The sequence below is a fragment of the Hylobates moloch genome, unplaced genomic scaffold (assembly GCF_009828535.3).
Source record: "Hylobates moloch isolate HMO894 unplaced genomic scaffold, HMol_V3 SCAFFOLD_8, whole genome shotgun sequence".
Classification (NCBI taxonomy): domain Eukaryota; kingdom Metazoa; phylum Chordata; class Mammalia; order Primates; family Hylobatidae; genus Hylobates; species Hylobates moloch.
Window position 1 is genome coordinate 62,413,849 of NW_026652283.1, and position 18,994 is coordinate 62,432,842.

At 43.5% G+C, this 18,994-nt stretch overlaps 1 non-coding gene across 1 annotated transcript; it reads left to right on the plus strand.

The window, feature by feature from the left end:
• The first annotated feature begins 17,858 nt into the window (after positions 1-17,858).
• Positions 17,859-17,965, plus strand: LOC116473927 (U6 spliceosomal RNA). Its single transcript, XR_004249489.1, has one exon. It is a non-coding gene; the product is annotated as a U6 spliceosomal RNA (small nuclear RNA).
• The last annotated feature ends 1,029 nt before the right edge of the window (positions 17,966-18,994 follow it).

The window sequence follows — 18,994 nt, forward strand, 5'->3', positions numbered from 1 at the left end:
TCAAAAACATTTGCTAGATGTGGTAGCTCAAGCCTGTAGTTCCAGCTACTCAGAGAGATAGAAGGATTGCTTGAGCACAGGAAGTTGAGGCTGCAGTGAGCCCTGATGGCACCACTGTATTCCAGCCTCGGTGACAGAGTGAGACTCTGTCTCCAAATAAATAAATAAATAAAATAAAAAAGTGTGATGCCTCCCCGTTCACTCTCTTGCTGCCACTCTCACTATGTGACATGCCTGCTCCAGCTTTGCCTCCCACCGTAAGTAAGAGCTCCCTGAGGCTTTACCAGAAGCACGATGCTTGTTGTACAGCCTGCAGAACCGTGAGCCAATTAAAGCTCTTTCATTTATAAGTTACCCAGCCTCCGGAATTTCTTTATAGTGACAAAACAATTTCTTTATAGTGGCAAAAATTTCTTTATAGTAAAAACAACCTGACACACCTACAAAGCCTAAAATATTAACTATGTGATACTTCACAGAGAACGTTTGACATCCCCCTGGGCTAAGGTAATGAGGGTAGTTGAGATGGAGAAATTAGTAATGCAGGAGAGAGATAGCTAAGTAAAGGGGCAGCATTCTTTGTGGAGCAATAGGGAATGCCGTTAAGAAAGAGGAATATCTTATTCTCTAAAATTGGAGATAAGTTGGTGAGAATTAGGGAGAATCTAGGTAAAATTACAGGTATGTGACTTGGTTGAGATTTGATGAAGGTCACTTGATAGAAGTGAAAAGAGTGGGGAGTTGATAAAATTGGCTAAGGTTTAGATTAATCCTTAAAGCGGAATAGCAGAAATTGCTAAAAGACCTCATTGAGGTTGAGGGTTGTTAATTTTTAGCGGTACATTTGCATAATGATTATCATTTTATTCAATTGTGCTTATTGTCCCAATGTAAGAGTAGAGAAGGCAATTGTAGAATTGACCCAGAACTTAAAGATAGGTATGCCTTGGAATCAAGGCTGTTCATGAAAAAATTGTGCATATGATCCACTACATAAGAGTATCCTGCGTTCAGAAGGAAAAGAGGTCGGGAGAAGACTGGGAGAAATGAAATAATAAGAAGTAGAAGAACTGTCTTGTGAGAGTCAAAAGGACTGTCTGGTGGGTGCTTGAAAGATAAGAGTCCTTGTCAGAGGATGAGTTATTATAGTTTGGAATATAATTAATGGATTAATAACGTAATTCCAGATGATGACAAGGTTCAGAAATGATCACAAGAATGAGTAGCTGAATGAAGGAGAAATAGTAATTATTGAAGTTGCAGGCATCAAGAAACTAGGAAGCTAAAGTGTTAGAAGCGTTATCCACTGGACATTGAAAACTACCAAGTATTCCAAGAATGCGAGCATGTAAAATATACAGATGTCAGAGAAAGAATAACTCTCAAAAGGACAGTGACACTTCAAGGAGAGTGAAGGCCTGGAAGTGCTAGTAGGAGTGGGGAAAATCTTAACCTCACTTACCCACCTTTAGGTATACAGGATGGGGAAGAAAACATTAACGAGGCTCTAGGGGAAAAGTTCTTGAGCTAAAGCCGAGTCTTCATCCTGACTAGGAATTGAGGTAGTATTCTATGAGTTTGGGATGCTAAGAGGGTACAGGTATAGGAGGGAAGGAATAATAAAGCAATATGGGAATGAGGGTATTGGGAAAAATGTGTTTTTGTTCCCGGTCATTTATGCCAACTCTGTGATATCTAGTGTGGTTGAACAATTATAATGGCCCCATGTGGGATGGCCCTAAGTCTCAAGATGGAGTCGGATGGTGAGGTCAGGATGCTGAGGCTGGTGCAATCAAAGGACTTAGATTGCAAGTTGTGGACCTTATCTCGTAGGAGTTTTAGGCTGATGCAGGCTGAAGCCTGGTAAGTGAGGATTTCATAGTGAATAATTTCCTTAATTACTCAATTGACAAATGATTATTAAATAACTAGTTATGTTTCAGGCAATGTAAGATACTTAATGAACACAGAAATGAATTAATACAGGATTGCCGTCTTTGTGTATGTAAAAAGTTTAGTGTAAGAGTATGATAAATGAACACAATGTAATATTAACTTTTTTCTGTTAAAATTTACTTATTTGTTCATTTATTTATTAATTTTTGAGACAGGGTCTCACTAAGTCACCCAGGCTGGAGTGCAGTGGCACGATCTCGGCTCACTGCAGCCTTGACCTCCCAGGCTCAAACCATCCTCTTGCCTCAGCCTCTAGAATAGCTGAAACAACAGGTGTGCGACACCACACCTGGCTAATTTTTGTATTTTTTGTAGAGACAGGACGGGGTTTGGCCATGAAATCTGCCTGCCTTGGTCTCCAAGAGTGCTGAGATTACAGGTGTGAGCCACTGTTCCTGGCAAAATTTACTTTTTAATATCATTTTATAGTATTTGCTTGCACCGTGAAAAACAGCAGACAGAACAATGTAGAATTAAAAGTGTAGTGGAGGGACACGTGTGAGTTAATGGGAGGAGTACACACCCCATTTGAGATAAAGGAAAGCTTCCTGACTGAGTTCTTCATTGAAACTTAAGAGATGATTTGGATTTAGGCCAAGCTGGGTAGAATGGAGGTGCTGAGAGTTCAGGAAGAGGAAATGGGAGATTGTAAGCAAAATGAAAGTGTAAATGTCTAGAGTTTTAAGGGAATGGGCATATTTACAAATTTGTTTAGAATGTTGGGGTGGAATGGCTTATGGCTGGAAGAGTTCAGAAATGAGACAGGTGCTCTAAAAGCCAAGTTTGGTCTTCTTTCATGAGAGTTTTGGTGAGTCACTGAGAATTTTTAAGCCAGGAAATGACATGATGAAATTACCTTTTATTTTATTTATTTATTTTTTTTGAGACAGAGTCTTTCTGTATCAACCAGACTGGAGTGCAGTGGCGTAATCTCGGCTAACTGTAACCTCCACCTCCTAGGTTCAAGCAATTCTCATTCCTCAGCCTCCAGAGTAACTGGGAATACAGGTGTATGCCACCATGCCCGGCCAATTTTTGTATTTTTAGTAGAGATGGAGTTTCATCTGTTGACCAGGTTGGTCTCGAACTCCCCGCCTCAAGTGATCTACCCGCCTCAGCCTTCTAAAGTTCTGGGATTACAAGTCTGAGCCACTGTGCCCGGCCCAAAGTTACCATTTAAGAAAGTTTATTTTGGCCAGGCATGGTGGCCCATGCCTATAATCCCAGTGCTTTCGGAGGCTGAGGCAGGCAGATCACTTGAGGCCAGGAGTTTGAGACCAGCCTGGGCAACATGGTGAAACGTTGTCTCTACTAAAAATACAAAAATCAGCCAGGCATGGTGCCACATGCCTGTAATCCCAGCTACTTAGAAGGCTGAGGCATGAGAATCGCTTGAGCCTGGGAGGTCTAGGCTGCAGTGAGCTGAGATCTTGCTACCGCACTATGGTCTGGGTGACAGAGCAAGACTCTGCCTCAATAAAGAAAAGAAAGAAAGAAAGTTCATTTTGGTGGCAGTATGGAGAATGAACTGAAACAAACACTCCCCTCCCTAATTACTCACAATACAATACTTGGCACTTTAATTGTAGCATTTCTCAAGCCCTCTTTTATATTAAAGATGTTTGTGTAAACTGTCTTCCCTACTATTTTATGAGCTCTCAGGTGCCAGAGAGCCTATTTTATTCAAAGGCATAATATCTCCTCTCATTACTTAGGATTTTCTTGAATCTACTAGGTCATCAGTAAGTGCTTGTATGAATATAAATATACTCGTTTAGAGACAGCAATCTTTCACATTTAATTGTTTCCCTGTTCCTCAGGCCCTGATTCACTCTTTCCTAGAGTGAGAAATCAACATCATTTCTTCTATATATGGTACCCAAAATCGGGATTGACAATTTGACAAAATATATTTTTCTTTAATTTTGAATTTATATATATATCAAGTCTGCAAAAAATAAGTTATATTTGGTTATATATTTTTGCTTTTATCCAAAAGAGGAAGATTATATAAAATTGGGACTGCTTTGGGAAGCCTAAGATGCATGGTTTCTATGCTTTTGTACATCAGGGACCTGGAGAGAACATGACGAGGTCACCTGTTTTGTGAGTTGAGGCGGTGTGATCTGCGTTCCCCAAGTCTGAATCATGTTGAATAAACTGATCATTAACTTTCCAGACTGTAATCCTTAGAGAACAAATTTGGAGTACAGAGTGGTCAGCAGTCTTAACACTTCTTTTCCTGACTCATCTGAATAGTCAGATAGGAGAGAATAGAAATATATATTGCTCTGCATGGGTTTTTTTCAGCAGTCTTAACACTTTTTTTGACGGAGTCTCGCTCTGTCGCCCTAGCTGGAGTGCAGTGGCATGATCTCGGCTCACTGCAACCTCTGCCTCCTGGGTTCAAGCAATTCTCATGTCTCAGCCTCCCAAGTAGCTGGGATTACAGGCATGTGCCACCACGCCTGGCTAATTTGTATTTTTAGTAGAGATGGGGTTTCACCATGTTGGTCAGGCTGGTCTCGAATTCCTGACCTCAAGTGATCCACCCACCTCGGCCTCCCAAAGTGCTGGGATTACAGGTGTGAGCCACTGCACCCGGCCTCTGCATGGATTTGAGTCCTATGTGCCTTCTCAGTTCATAAAACTTGCTCTCAGACTTCTGAGGTGTTATCACTAGGGATTTCCTAGACTGAATTAATCATCTGTTATCAAAAGCAATATTAGGCCTGAACGATATTGCTGATGTTGAGCCTTGCACCTGCAAAATGCTCAGGGTTTTTGTGGTTTAAATTTTACCCTAGGAGCCCAGATAAAATGATACTTTGACCTCAAAGACCTCCTCTGTTTCTCCTGTGGGACATTCCAGATAGCCTTATCCCCTCTGCCCTTAGTCCCTCTCTAAGATTACTTGCCATGGATTTCTGAGTTTTCTAGTTTTCTGTGTCTTATTTTTTCTATCAGACTATCAGCTCTATGAGGCCACAGCCTCAGTCACATTTGCATTTGTATCTGTAGGGACCAAAGGAAAACTGGCCCTTAGCCCTTTGAAGTTTCTCTGAAGCTGGGCACTTTGGGAGGCCAAGGCAGCAAGATCACTTAAGGCCAGGAGTTTGAGGCCAGACTGGGCAATGTAGTGAGACATCGTCTCTACAAAAATTTTAAAAAATTAGCCAGGTATGGAGGCACATGCCTATAGTCCCAGCTACTAGGGAGGCTGAGGCGGGGGAACTGATGGAGGTTGCAGTGAGCTGAATTCAAGCCACTGCTATCCAGCCTGGGAAGCAGAGTGAGATCCTGTCAAAAAAGGAAAGAAAAGAAAGAAAGAAGGAAAGAGAGAGAGAGAAAGACAGTAAAAGAAAAAAATACCATGAAGTTTTCTGAAAAGCAACTGACAAAATGTAGATTAATAGGAGAAAAGGCACACACAATCTATTAATGTGCTGGGCACAGGGGGAGAATCACAGGGTGATCACCCAACAACTCAGTGGTACAGAAGCTTCTGTACCCTGTTTCATGGGGTTGGGGGAGGGATGGAGGAATGAATAGGCCCAATGCTCAGACTATGGTTCTCTTTGGGAGCTGACTGGGAGTAACTCCAAAGTTGAGAGGCATAACAAAGGTTTTTTTTATTATTATGCAGATGAAGCCCCTCAGGTAATCTCTTGAAGCTGCCCTCAGAAAAATAAATGAAAATTCTGTCTGGACATGATGAAGACTCCTGGTCTCTTCTATTCTCTGGTGGTTGATCTTTTCCTGGTTATTTGATGAGATTTTCTAGGGAGGCAGTCTTAAAACAATTGCATTTCTTTTGGAAAGATGCTTTCTTAATCAGATAAGGAAATTCCCGAGAGACCCCCTTCTGGTGGCTTGGAAAAGAGGATTAGAGAGACCAGGGGTTGGGGAAAAGTCAGAGAGAGATTTTCGTTCTGAGACCTATTCTGATGAAATGGATAGGAGGCAAGGAAATACTGGATAGAAGAGGGCAGCCCCAGCGAGGGCCCCACCCTCAAGCCTGGAACTTCGGCCCAAAGTGAGAATGTGCGTTCTTGTTTTCCCACTTGAATGTTGCTTTTTGGCCCTCCCCGCCCCTGATCTTGTACCCATAAAAACCCCAGGCTCCACTGGCAGAGCAGCAGAGCAGAACAGCAGAGAAGGAGAGAAGAGAAGAAGCAGCTGGACATTGGAGAGAAGCAGCTTGACTTCAGAGGGACAACTTGACAGCAGGACTTTGGAGAAGAGTTTGGCCAGGGATGGAACTGAGCTGGCCGAACTCCAAGGGAAGACTACCTTCCCACACCATCCTTCTCACTCGATCCCCTTTCTAGCTGCCCATCCTGCTGAGAGTCACTTTCATGGGCAATAAAATCCCCCACATTTACCATCTTCAATTCGTTCATGTGACCTGATTCTTCTGCATGCCGAATGAGACCTCAGTATACAGAGGGCTGTCACACTGAGCTGTTAAACACTTAAGCCATTTGTAGACAGCAAAGTTAAAAGAGCACATTGTAACACGCACCCTCTGGGGCTCTAGGGGTTGCAGGTACCCCCAAGATGCTGCCAGGGGCCACATGGAATTCTGCTCCTGTCGGCTTCCAGAAGCACTTACCTTGGCCCCTGCACCTGCCCACCCGCCTGCTCCCCCTCCCACAGGGGTTGAGAGCTGTGGGCTGAGTAAATGAGCCACCCCCTTCATGAGTCCTGCAAAGGGGTCAAGGGAACAATCCCGTTTCACTGAGGCCTTTCAATTTTCAAAAGTACTCAGCAAGCCAAAGGCCATATTTTGGGGAATCGTTTTCTGCTCCCCCACATATCCCTCAATGTGCTTGGTACAGTGCTGTGTGTGTGTCTGTGTGTTACGTATTTGCTAAACATAAATTTAACTGAATTTACCCTTATATGGTTAGGCAAATAAGATAAATTATAAACTAATAAAAAGTTTGTGAAAAACTTTAGCTCCATTTTATCCTTATTTTAGGAGACAACCCTGCCCCCTGCCCCCTCAGTTAGCTATGCTACAAGACTGGCCTTGGCCAAAGAAAAAGAAAAAAACTGAAATTGGAAAGTAAAAGTTGCTAGTGGTAAGAGGTAATAAAGAAATAGAAATAGATCCAGAAGACCCAGAAAGCTCTTTCTAGAGCAAGAAAAGGAGGTAAACAGAACTCACACTGTATCTCAAAGCAGTTCTCAAGTGGTTAAGAGAGGGGAATACAGAACATATATCTGCACAGTTCTGAGGATGTTTTAATCATCATAATTTCAGTGGCACTGGAGAAGGTGTGAACCCCAAATACCTGAGACAGGACTCAGTTAATTTACAAAGTTTATTTTGCCATGACTGAGGACCTGCACCCATGATACAGCCTCAGGAAGTCCTGACTACATGTGCCCAAGGTGGTCAGAGCACAGCTTGATTTTATACATTTTAGGAAGACATGAGACATCAATCAACATATATAAGATGAACATTGGTTTGGTCCAGAGAGATGGGATAACTCGAAGCAAAGGCGGGACAACTTGAAGTGGGGAGGGGGCTTCCAGGTCATAGGCAGATAAGAGACAAATGGTTGCATTCTTTTGAGTTTCTTATTAACCTCTCCAAAGGAGGCAATTAGATATGCATTTATCTCAGTGAGCAGAGGGGTGACTTTGAATAGGATGGGAGGCAGGTTTGCCCTAAGCAGTTCCCAGCTTGACTTTTCCCTTTAGCTTAGTGATTTTGGGGCCCCAATATTTATTTTCCTTTTACAAAGGCAAGTCAGCCTAGGGGCAGTTCTCTTCCCCCTCAGTGTGTACCTCCTAAAAGGCCCATTACTTGGAGAGGTTTCTTAATGAGAGCAGTGTGGAGCCAGAGGTGAGAGAGGGTAGAGGTACCAAATGTAGGAAAACTACTGTGTGTGCTATAATCTCTCTCCAGTTTTTCAGTAAAGTTACTAAATTTACAAAATCACAAGGGTGACTACATTTCTGGAGAAAAGGGGCTAAATGTAGAATGTTATGTATGGGTTAAGGAAATAGACTAATAAAAGGTTGTGATTATTACAGTTTTAGCAAGATCCCCAGAGGAGAGTTGCTGATGCTACTTGGGAGTGCATCTGTCCCTGGAGGCTGGAAGATCAACTGAAGGAGGGAGAAATGTTGTTTACCCCAAGGTTGCATGAGGAGGGGCCAAGGAGATTTAGTGTGGGTTTCTTGGGCTCTCAGGAAGAGGGAAGGAAATGGATTCTCTGGGTATAAAGTAAAAAACAAACTGTTTTACCTCTTTATTCTCAAATATCACAAAATAGTTCTGTGACCAGCTATGTGGAGATTTTCTGTGTTAGAAACAAGTGCTTGGCATAGCCAAAAGAAACCGGCACTTAGATAGAAAATTTCTCAGCAAGGCAGCTTCACTTCTGCAGAAGGGTGCTGCTTGCGCTTGATGCATTCACAAGAGCACACTGAACAAAGGAGGGAAGGAGCTTTTAACCCTAACGCAGTTCCTGTTTCTGTGTCCTTCCCTTTTTGGCTGAGGTTGGATGCACAATCTAAGCTGATCCCGACTGGCTGAGACCTAAACCTTCTCAAATAAGGTAAATGCATGATTTGCGAAAAGAAAAAGGGGGGAAGAAGGGGGTAGAGTTGATTTAAAACTTTTACAGCTTATGACCAGGAAGTTGAGGCTTTGAAGAGGAACTCAGTTGTCCCAACATTCTGCATACACCAAACAATTCTCCGAAGACACTAACTATGTGTCCTCTAATTCGATTCAATCCTGATGTTATCTGCCTGGAATTAGTGTCAGATCCCACAGGTTAAGGGGTCAGTGCCAGAAGACTGTCCCCCCTTCAGACGTCAATTGCAAGTCCCAGATTGTTACCTGGGCTTCTGACTGACTGGCTGTGGTTTGAGGTTCCCGATGGGCATGGTGGCTCATGCCTGTAATCCCAGCACTTTTGGAGGCCAAAGTGGGAGGATTACTTGAACCCAGCAGTTCAAGACCAGCCTGGGCAATAGGGCAACAGGTCTTTTGTGAGACCACGTCTCTACAACAACAACAACAAAAATAAAATAAAATAAAATTTCTGGGTGTGGTGGCCCATACCTGTATACCTAGGTACTCCAGAGGCTGAGGTGGGAGAACTGCTTGAGCCCAGGACGTTGAGGCTGCAGTGAGCTGAGATAGCACCACTGCCCTCCAGCCTGGGCAACAGAGCCAGACCCTGTCTCAATCAATCAATCGGGGTTCCCATATCTCCTTTCCTTGGATTCCATTAATTCAGTAGGGTGGCTCATAGAAATACTTTACTTACATTTTCCAATTATAAGAGATAATATAAAGCATACAGATGAACAGCCAGATGAAGAGATGGATAAGATAAGGTATGAGGTTGTGGATCTTCCATCCCCTCTCTGGCACAACACCCTCCTTCCCAGTACTTCCAAGTGTCCAGCAACCTGGAAGCTTATCGCATCTCACTTGGTCTTTCCAGTGACTGACCCCATCCTGAGGCTATCTAGGTGCTCCACCCTAAGGTCACCTCATTAGCACAAACTCAGCTGTGAGCCAAAGGGCTTATTAAGAGTAACAAAATAAACTTCTATCCCTTAGAAAATTCCAAGAGTTTTAGGAGCTCTGTACAAAAGACAAATATTATAACAAAAGATGCTTTTGTCACCCTTAACACTAAGGAAACTAGAATAATTTAGGAGCTCTGTGTCAGGAAGCTGGAATGAAAGCCAAAAACAATAGACAGTTGGCCTTTTGTATTCATGAGTTCTGCATCCACAGATTCAACCAACCACTGATCAAAAATACTCCAAAGAAATTTGTGTCTGTACTGAACATGTACAGACTCTTTTTTTCTTGTTATTATTCCCTAAACAATGCAGTATAACAACTATTTACATAGCATTTACTTGTATTGGGTGTTATAAGTAATCTAGGTATGATTTAAAGTATACAGAAGTTCTTCCTGGCTGTTTCTGGGAAAAAAGAATATACAGTATACACATCCTCTGGGTAGGATGTGTGTAGGTTATATCCAAATACTATGCCATTTTACGTAAGAGTCTTGAGCATCTGCTGGCTTTAGTATCCACTATTGGGTCCTGGAACCAATTACCCATAGATAACCAGAGACAACTGTATTGCTTTTCTTTTTTAAAAAAATAAAAATAAGAAAAAAATTTATTACAAGCCCACAAGTAACATCATAACTGTATTTCTTTTCTTTTCTTTTTTTTAGAGGTTGGGTCTCGCTATGTTGCCCAGACTAGTCTTGAACTCCCGGACTCAAGTAATCATCCTGCCTCAGCCTCCTCAGTTGTTGGAAATATGGGCACGAGCCATCATGCCTGGCCCAACAACAGTATTTCTTATTGCACACTGGGGCTAGAACAGGCTGGGACTTCCGAGAACTCTGAGAAACAGCTCAGGCTTTGCCTAAAAAATGGGGGCAAGGCAAGCCGGCTGCTGGGTACCAGCAGCAATGACAGAGACAAATTGTAAGGAAGCAGATCTTAGGAGTGCAAAAGGTTTATTAGAAAGAAAAAAATGAAATTAAAAAAATAATAATAAAAGAAAGAAGTAGATCTACCTGGGTAGGGCTGCTCGCAAGAAGCCGTGCTGTTGTGAAGCAGTATGGTGAGGCGCGGGTGAGTGATGATGGGAGTGTGCAGATGGGTCAGGAGGTTGCAGCAATTTGTAGTGACTGGGAAGCTGAAAGACAAGGTTGGGAGGATACCCAAGTATCTGTGAGCTACCCCACCCCTTAAAGATTCTCCTTTCTTTGAGGAGAAAACAAGATCTAAGTTAGAAGTACCCAGAATGTGGATACAGTGGGTGTGGGGCAGGGGCTGGAGTTGGTAGAAACAATAGAAACCCTGTCCTCCTAGCTGCATCCACAGGCTGTCCTGGCCCAGGGGAAATAAACTGTTACACTAGGGGTTCCCAACCCCCGAGCTGCGGACCAGTACCAGTCTGTGGCCTGTTAGGAACCCGGCTGCACCACAAGAGGTGAACAGCTGGCAAGTGAGCATTACTGCCTGAGCTCTGCCTCCTCTCAGATCAGTGGCAGCCTTAGATTCTCATACGAGCACAAACCCTATTGTGAACTGCACATGCAGGGGATCTAGGTTGTGCATTCCTTATGAGAATCTAATGCCTGATGACCGGAGGTGGAACAGTTACATCCGGAAACCATTTCTGCCCACTGCCTCTCCCTGTTAGCAGTGGAAGAGATCGGAGTTACCCTGAGTTACCAGCAGCTATCCACACAGGTCTGCAGCAACTTTAGTCCTTGCCTCCTCAGAAGGAAGAACTCAATGAAGGGGCATAAAGCAGAAAAAGAGACCCAGGCAAATTCCAGAGCAGGAATGGAAGTTTATTTAAAAAGGCTTTAAGGCAGGAAATAAAGAAAAGAACCCTTGGAAGAGATCCAAGTGGGTGCCTGAAGGTCAAAGAGAGAAAAAGAATATCAAGTCCCCATTTAACCATGATCCTAGGATTTTTATAGGCTTGCCTCTTTCCCAAGATTCTTCCCTTAGGGTGGGCTTTCTGCATGTGCAGTGCTTTCCTTACTCTTTGGGACTGAGCACACACAGTGTGTTTAGGGAGCTATACACTTGCACATCTGAGATTTTTTTCCTTTTTCTGGTGGCGTGTGTCCCTGGAACATCATACTTTGCCATTTTGTCTCTCTCTCTCTCTTTTTTTTTTTTTTTTTTGGAGACAGGGTCTCTCTCTGTTGCCCAGGCTGGAGTGCAGTGGCAGGATCTCAGCTCACTGCGACCTCCACCTCCTGGGTTCAAACGATTCTCCTTTCTCAGCCTCCTGAGTAGCTGGGACTACAGGCGCAGTGCCACCACGACCGGCTAATTTTTGTATTTTTTAGTAGAGACGGGGTTTCACCATATTGGCCAGGCTGATCTCTGACTCCTAAGTTGTGATCCGCCTGCCTGGGCCTCCCAAGTGCTGGGATTACAGGCACGAGCCACCGCATCTGGCCTGCCATTTTGTCTCTTAACACGCATGCCCGAGAAGCTGCTTCTCCATGGAGTCTGCATTCAGTTAACACTTTTAATGTTAACAGGTGTGGACCATCAGGGGATTGTCTCTCCTGGCTGCCTAATTATCATTTTTAGAGAAGCAATGTGGTAATTGCCGAACCATCATCTGACATTCCTAGTGGGTCGCGGAGAGCCCTCTCCTGCCCTGCGCATGCCTATGTAACTACACCCCCAGCCCCGGCACCAGCCGAAGAAATATTGTGTTCCATGAAACTGGTCCACGGTGCCAAAAAAGGTTGGGGACTGCTGTGTTACACCATCAGAAGTTAGAAGAAAGGAAGGGAACTATGGTTATTGTTAAAGTATTGTAACTAGCTTGAATTTTATCATGGCTAGTAGAACAATAGAACATTTGTGCTCCACTCTCTTGCATGTGAGAGGGGAGAGAGAAAGTTATGTATCTAGCTTCTAGAATTATGATTTTAGTACTAACAATAGTCAGTATTTATTGAGTACTTACTATGTGCCAGGCATCACATTTAAGTATCTTGACAACCCTCAAGTAGGTTCTCCTGTCATCATTTTACAGATGAGAAACTGGTATTTTGAAAGGTTTATTAACAGCTCGAAGTGGCCAGATTAAGATTCCAACTCTGCTCCATCCATCTGTGAAGACTGTGCTCCTGACTACTGGGCTATGTTGCTTCATCTGTGCTTGAACAATAAGGGATCCTATCTGTGCATGTCCTGCCCTAGGTGAGCTTTCAGGTATGTAAGGCACTCTGACTTGGGAGACAGGTTTTCACTCGCTTCTTGAGGTGGTAAAGAGGAGAGGCTGGAACTGACTCAACAGAGGCCCTATCCAGCTTTGTCCTGAGGGGATCAAGTTCCTCTGGGAATGGGGAATAGGCAAGGAGGAGAAAATGTGAGGGCTTTGAGGGAAAGAATAAGAAAATCCCAGACTGTAACTTCTGAGCAAGAGTTTGTCCTTCCTGCCAGCAGCGTTCTCATAAATCTCTCTCTAAGGACTCAATTTATTCATCATGTGGGACTCCCTCTCCCATTAATTCAACCCAAAATAATGATCAATGTTATTGGGTGAAATGGGAATGCATTAAAGGGTTTTAAAAAGGGGAGTTTAAGACTTTACATTTTAAAATGATTACTCTGGCAGGCTGGGGGTAAAGCAGCTCAAGTTTTTTTTATAACCAACTTTTTTCCCATCCTCTGTAATTCAGGGGTAAGGGGAGAGAGGAAAGAAGAAAGTTCAATACTTCCCCTCTTTCACTATCCCCTAAAGTTCTAAGATTTCCCAAAATATTTCTCTCCCTGCTCACTTCAGCAATTTACTTGACCCATTCTGGGATCCCAGCCAAATTAACCTTCTCTCTGCCCCATGAGGGCTCCTTAGGATCTTAACAGAAGGCTTAATGCAAAGAGGGCCTTGCACTTGTACTAATATTGAGACAGAGTAGGGACAGGACTTGGTCCCTCCATCCCCGTTAATACATAATTTTCCTCTTTTTCTGTCCTACCTGCTGACCCGGGGACCTTGAAGAAACTAAGATAAGCAGCATCCCACCATCTTAGTCAAGGCAGCATACCCACTGATCTCAGGACTTTGAAGAAACTAAGACAAGCAGCATCCCACCCTAAGTCTTACTCAAGGAAGTCAACTGTATCATCCACACACATACGAGAGCAGAAGAATGATAATCTTTACCCTATAGAGTTGCCTCATTATAACACTAAAATCTCCACCCAGGGAAGGGCTTATTTGCCATTTTTTGATCATGTGATATATGTACTAAAATGATTTCGCACTGTGCCTGTGCATCCTGTGCTCTACCCCACACATGTAATGACGTTTGTGTACCTCATGCTTATTCATGTCACCCTTCTTAAAACACCAAAATGACCTGTCCTTGGGGAACCAGCTGGAGAACTCCTCACTCTAGTGTTGTTTCCCTTGTGTTTGAGCATAAGCCCCTAATAAAGCTGTGTCTGGGAAACTCGCTTAGCCTCCTGTCAATTTCTATTGCATGGGAGCCTAAAAACCTATGGTCCCTAACAATGTGTCACTAACATCCTGTATGGGCAGGTTTTTTGGTTTTGTTTTGTTTTTGAGACAGGGTCTTGCTTTGTTGCTCAGGCTGGAGTGCAGTACTGTGATCATAGCTCACTGTAATCTTGAACTCCTGGGCTCAAGTGATCCTCCTGCCTTATTTTTTATTTTTATTTATTTGAGATGGAGTTTCACTCTTGTCGCCCAGGCTAGAGTGCAGTGGCGCAATCTCAGCTCACTGTAACCTCTGCCTCCTGGGTTCAAGCAATTCTCCTGCCTCAGCCTCCCTAGTAGCTGGGATTACAGATGCCTGCCACTATGCCTGGAATTTTTGTATTTTTAGTAGATACGGGGTTTCACCATGTTGGCCAGGGTGGTCTCAGACTCTGACCTTTGGTGACTGGCCTGCCTCGGCCCTCCAAACTGCTGGGATTACAGGCTTAAGCCACTGTGCCAGGCCTGATCCTTCCTCCTTTAGATTCCCAAGTAGCGAGACTACAAGCATGCACCACCATGCCTGGCTAATTTTTAAATTTTCTGTAGAGATGGAGTCTTGTTATGTTTATCAGGTTGGTCTTGATCTCCTGGCTTCAATCCATCTCCCGCTTTGGCTTCCCGAAGCACTGGGCTTACAGGCATGACACACCACACCCAGACTGGATTCAAAGACTTTCTGATTTGCGATTGGTTAAAGAGGTTAAGCATTGTACAAAAATTTGAGATCAGCAGAAAAGAATGTTACCTCTGACTTGTGGGTGTGACCTCCTTCAGGCCCCTCAGGAAGAGATTCAGAACAGCCATCAGAGTTCAGTCCTTGGTTCCCCCTTAGCTGAGCTCTATGTGCCAGCAGATCCATTTGGTGGGGATCTGGGTCTCTGACAATTCAGGGACATATGTTAAGATGTTATCTTTAGTTTCTATAGAGAACAAAACATCTGACTCTAACTTCCTTGGCTATTGTTTTATTTTATTTTTTTATTTTTATTTTTTGAGATGGAGTTTCACTCTTTTTGCCCAGTCTGGAGTGCAGTGGCGTGATCTCGGCTCACTGCAACCTCTGCCTTCCAGTTTCAAGTGATTCTCCTGCCTCGGCCTCCCGAGTAACAAGCTGTTCATTTACTTCTCAAGGCTAGCTAGGTGCCTGGAATTTCCCTTGAAGGAACTCAAGATTTTCCTTTATTTCCATGCTGGGGGAGAGGAGAGGGGACCCACAGGCCTCAGAGAGGGGTCTCTGTTCTGTCTCAGTTTTACCCATAGCTCTTGGAAGTCTTTTTTGGTGGGGGAGGAGTTGGGGCGGCAGTGGAGATGCTTCTCTCTCTGTCTCTCTCATTTTTTAAAATAAAGTCACAATCTCTTGCCCATTTGTCTTATTGATGACTCGTCAGGATGGACACAGTAACGACAGAGACAGGAGGCAGCCAAGAGTCTCCCAGTGAAACCCCTCCTTCAAGCCTAAAACAGTCTGAAGGCTGAAAAACCCAAGTGCTGGTCTGGATGAAGCCTGCCCTTTCCCAACCGATTCTTTCTGAATAATGGCCACCTGTGCACTGGGAGGACCGGGTGGATCCTCGGGAAGTTCACGCTATTTGCAGTGATGAGGATCCTGGCCTCTCCTGTTCCTGTGTGGTGACCTGGGATTCAATCTTTGAGGAGGAAAACCTTCTAGCCGGCCTCTCTGTCGGTTTGCTGGAGTTCCTGTTTCCCTTTTTTTTTTTTCCTTTTCACCCAATAAACCCTGCCCTACTAACCTTACAGTGTGTCCCTGTGCCTAAATTATCCTGGTCATGTGACAAGAACCTGTTTTTTTCTACAACAGTAACAACAATAGCTAGTACACACATCCTTACTTCATGTACTGCTCTGCACTGTTCCAAGCACTTTAGTCATTTAGTCCTTATTACATCCTTCTGAAGAAGGTACTATTACTACTCCAATTTACAGATAAAGAAACATGATTCTGCTGAGAGAGGGAAAACAAACGAACGGTGTGAGAGAGGGAAAACAAACAAAAAATGGGTGTGGTGGCGTGTGCCTGTGGTGCCAGCTACTCGGGAGGCTGAGGCACCAGAATCACCTGAACACAGGAGGCAGAGGTTGTAGCAGTGAGCCGAGATTCCACCACTGCACTCTGGCCTGGGTGACAGAGTGACACCCTGTCTTGGAAAAAATTAAAAAAAATTAAAAAAACCCCACCACAGTACTGATACTGATTTTGTGATAGGTCACAACAAAACCACTCAATCTTTCTGCTTCCTGTTCTTCCTGGATCAAACTGAGGGCCAGGCTGCTATTTCTCATGGCCCAATAATGAGATGCAGATGAACTGGGGAGGAAGAGAGTTTTTATTTCTGTAACTGATTACAGGGAGAAGGCCTGGAAATTATCGCCAGACCAACTCAAAATTACAAAGTTTTTCAGACCTTACATACCTTGTAAGCTATATGTTTTCGTGTAAGTGTGCATTCATCTAAACACATAGGTGATTAACTTCTTTTAATCTATAACTAAGGTCTGGGTCCTGGAGACCTTCTTCTGGAGCCTCAGTAAGTTTACTTAATCGAAATGGGTCCAAGTGCCAAGTGCTGGGGTGATTGCACTTATCTTGTCTCATGCTAAATCACAGAGTTTTGCGGAGTTCCTTCAGATTTCCAATAAACTTGTTTGTGGAGGCCTGGAGAGTTTCTTCAGACCCTCAATAAAACTTGTGCAATCCTAAGTGGGCCCTGGTAAGAATTCTTTCATTATTTTGTCATGCTTTAAGGCTCAGGAAAAGCCTTAGCAAAACTCATGGTGGGCTTTTGTTATATTGCAGCATTTGTATAAGGGCACTAGCTTTTAATATTTAACTTAACCAGTCAGTCAGTACTAAAAAAGTTGTTATGGAGGCCTGCCACACTGTTGCAGTGATGTGATAGAGCCAGACTAATGCCACTCACACAAATCATCAACTTTTAACTTGATTATATAACTCTACAGCTGTAATGAAAAGGCTTTCATAGGTCATCTAGGTAAGGGGATGGTAAATTTTTTTCCATTTTACCAGTAGATTCTTGTTTTGTTTCTTTTCTAAAATTGATTAGTTATTATTATTTTTAGAAGCAATGTCTTGGTCTGTTGTCCAGGCTGTTGTGCAGTGGCGTGATCATAATTCACTGCAGCCTTGAACTCCTGAGCTCTAGGGATCCTCCTGCATCAGCCTCCTGAGTAGCTGGAACTAGAGGCACATGCCACTATGCCTGGCTAATTGTTTTATTTTATTTTTTCTGTAGAGACAGGGTCTTGCTTATTTGCCCAGGCTAGTAATTCATTTTTTAATTGACAAATGACAAATTGTATATGTTTATGGTGTACAATGTGATGTTTTGATATATGAATATATTGTGGAATGATTAAATCAAGCTAATTGACATATTCCTCACCCCACATACTTAAATGTGTGAAGATAACATTTAAAATCTATTCTCTAACAATTTTCAAATATACTCTACCTTATTATTAATTATAGTTATCATGTTGCACAATAGATCTCTACAACTTATTACTCCTAACTTCAACTTTGTATCTTTTGACCAACATCTACCCATTTCCTCCTCCTCCCCAGTCACCTCCATTCCCAGCCCTGGTAAACACTGCATACCAAAAATGAAATTCTAAGCCCTCTAGCTGACTGATGGGTCCTCTCCTTTGCCCAGGGCATTCCAAAGTTATCCTGAAAAACTAGTTCAGGCCATAATGGGGAGTGGGGGTCAGACATGCCTCATTATGCCCTCCTCCCTTTTGGAATTCAGGTACAGCTGTCCAGCATTAACGTCAACACAGAGCTCTTAAGACTGATAGAATAGTGCTTGCTTTGGCAGCACATATAGTAAACTTGGAATGATACGGAGAAGATTAGCATGGCCCCTGTGCAAAGATGACATGCAAATTCATGAAGCATTCCATAAAAAAAAGACTGATAGAACAGGCTTTAAGTCTGATAAGAAACATTTACAATCTATTCTCTCTGAAGCCTCCTACCTGGAGGCTTCATCTGCGTGATTAAAATCTTGGTCTCCACAACCACTTACCATAACCCAGACATTTCTTTCTATTGATTCCAGATCTTTAGATAATAACTCTTTCAGGCCGGGTGCGGTGCCTCAAGTCTGTAATCCCAGCACTTTGGGAGGCTGAGGCAGGCGGATCACGAGGTCAGGAGATCGAGACCATCCTGTCTAACACAGTGAAACCCCGTCTCTACTAAAAATACAAAAAATTAGCCGGGTGTGTTGGTGGGCGCCTGTAGTCCCAGCTACTCGGGAGGCTGAGCCAGGAGAATGACGTGAACCCGGGAGGCGGAGCTTGCAGTGAGCCGAGATCACGCCACTGCACTCCAGCCTGGGGGACAGAGCAAGACTCCGTCTCAAAAAAAAAAAAAAAAAAAGATAATAACTCTTTCAACCAACTGCCAAAAAGAAAATCTTTGAATCTGCCTGTGATCTGGAAGCCCCCCACCGCCTTCTAGTTGTCCTGCCTTTCCAGACTGAAGCAATGTACATCTTACATGCATTGATTGATGTTCCATGTCTCCCTAAAATGTGTAAAACCAAGCTGTAGCCCTACCACCTTGGGCATATGTTCTCAGGATCTCCTGGGACTGTCAGAGACCATTGGTCACTCAAATTTGGCTTAGAATAAATCTCTTCAAATATTTTACAGAGCTCGACTCTTTTTGTTGACATTACCACTCTACTCCCTGCTTCCATGAGTTTGATTTTTTAATCCCAGCACATTGGGAGGCCAAAGCAGGAGGATCACTTTAGTCCACACATTTGATAACAACTTTGGCAACATAGTGAGACCCTGCCTCTACAAAAAATTTTGAAAAAACTAGCCTGGTGTGGTGGTGCCCGCCTGTAGTTCCAGCTACTCAGGAGGCTGAGGTGGGAGGATTGCTTGAGTCCAGGAGTTCAAGGGTGCCATAAGCCACAGTCATGC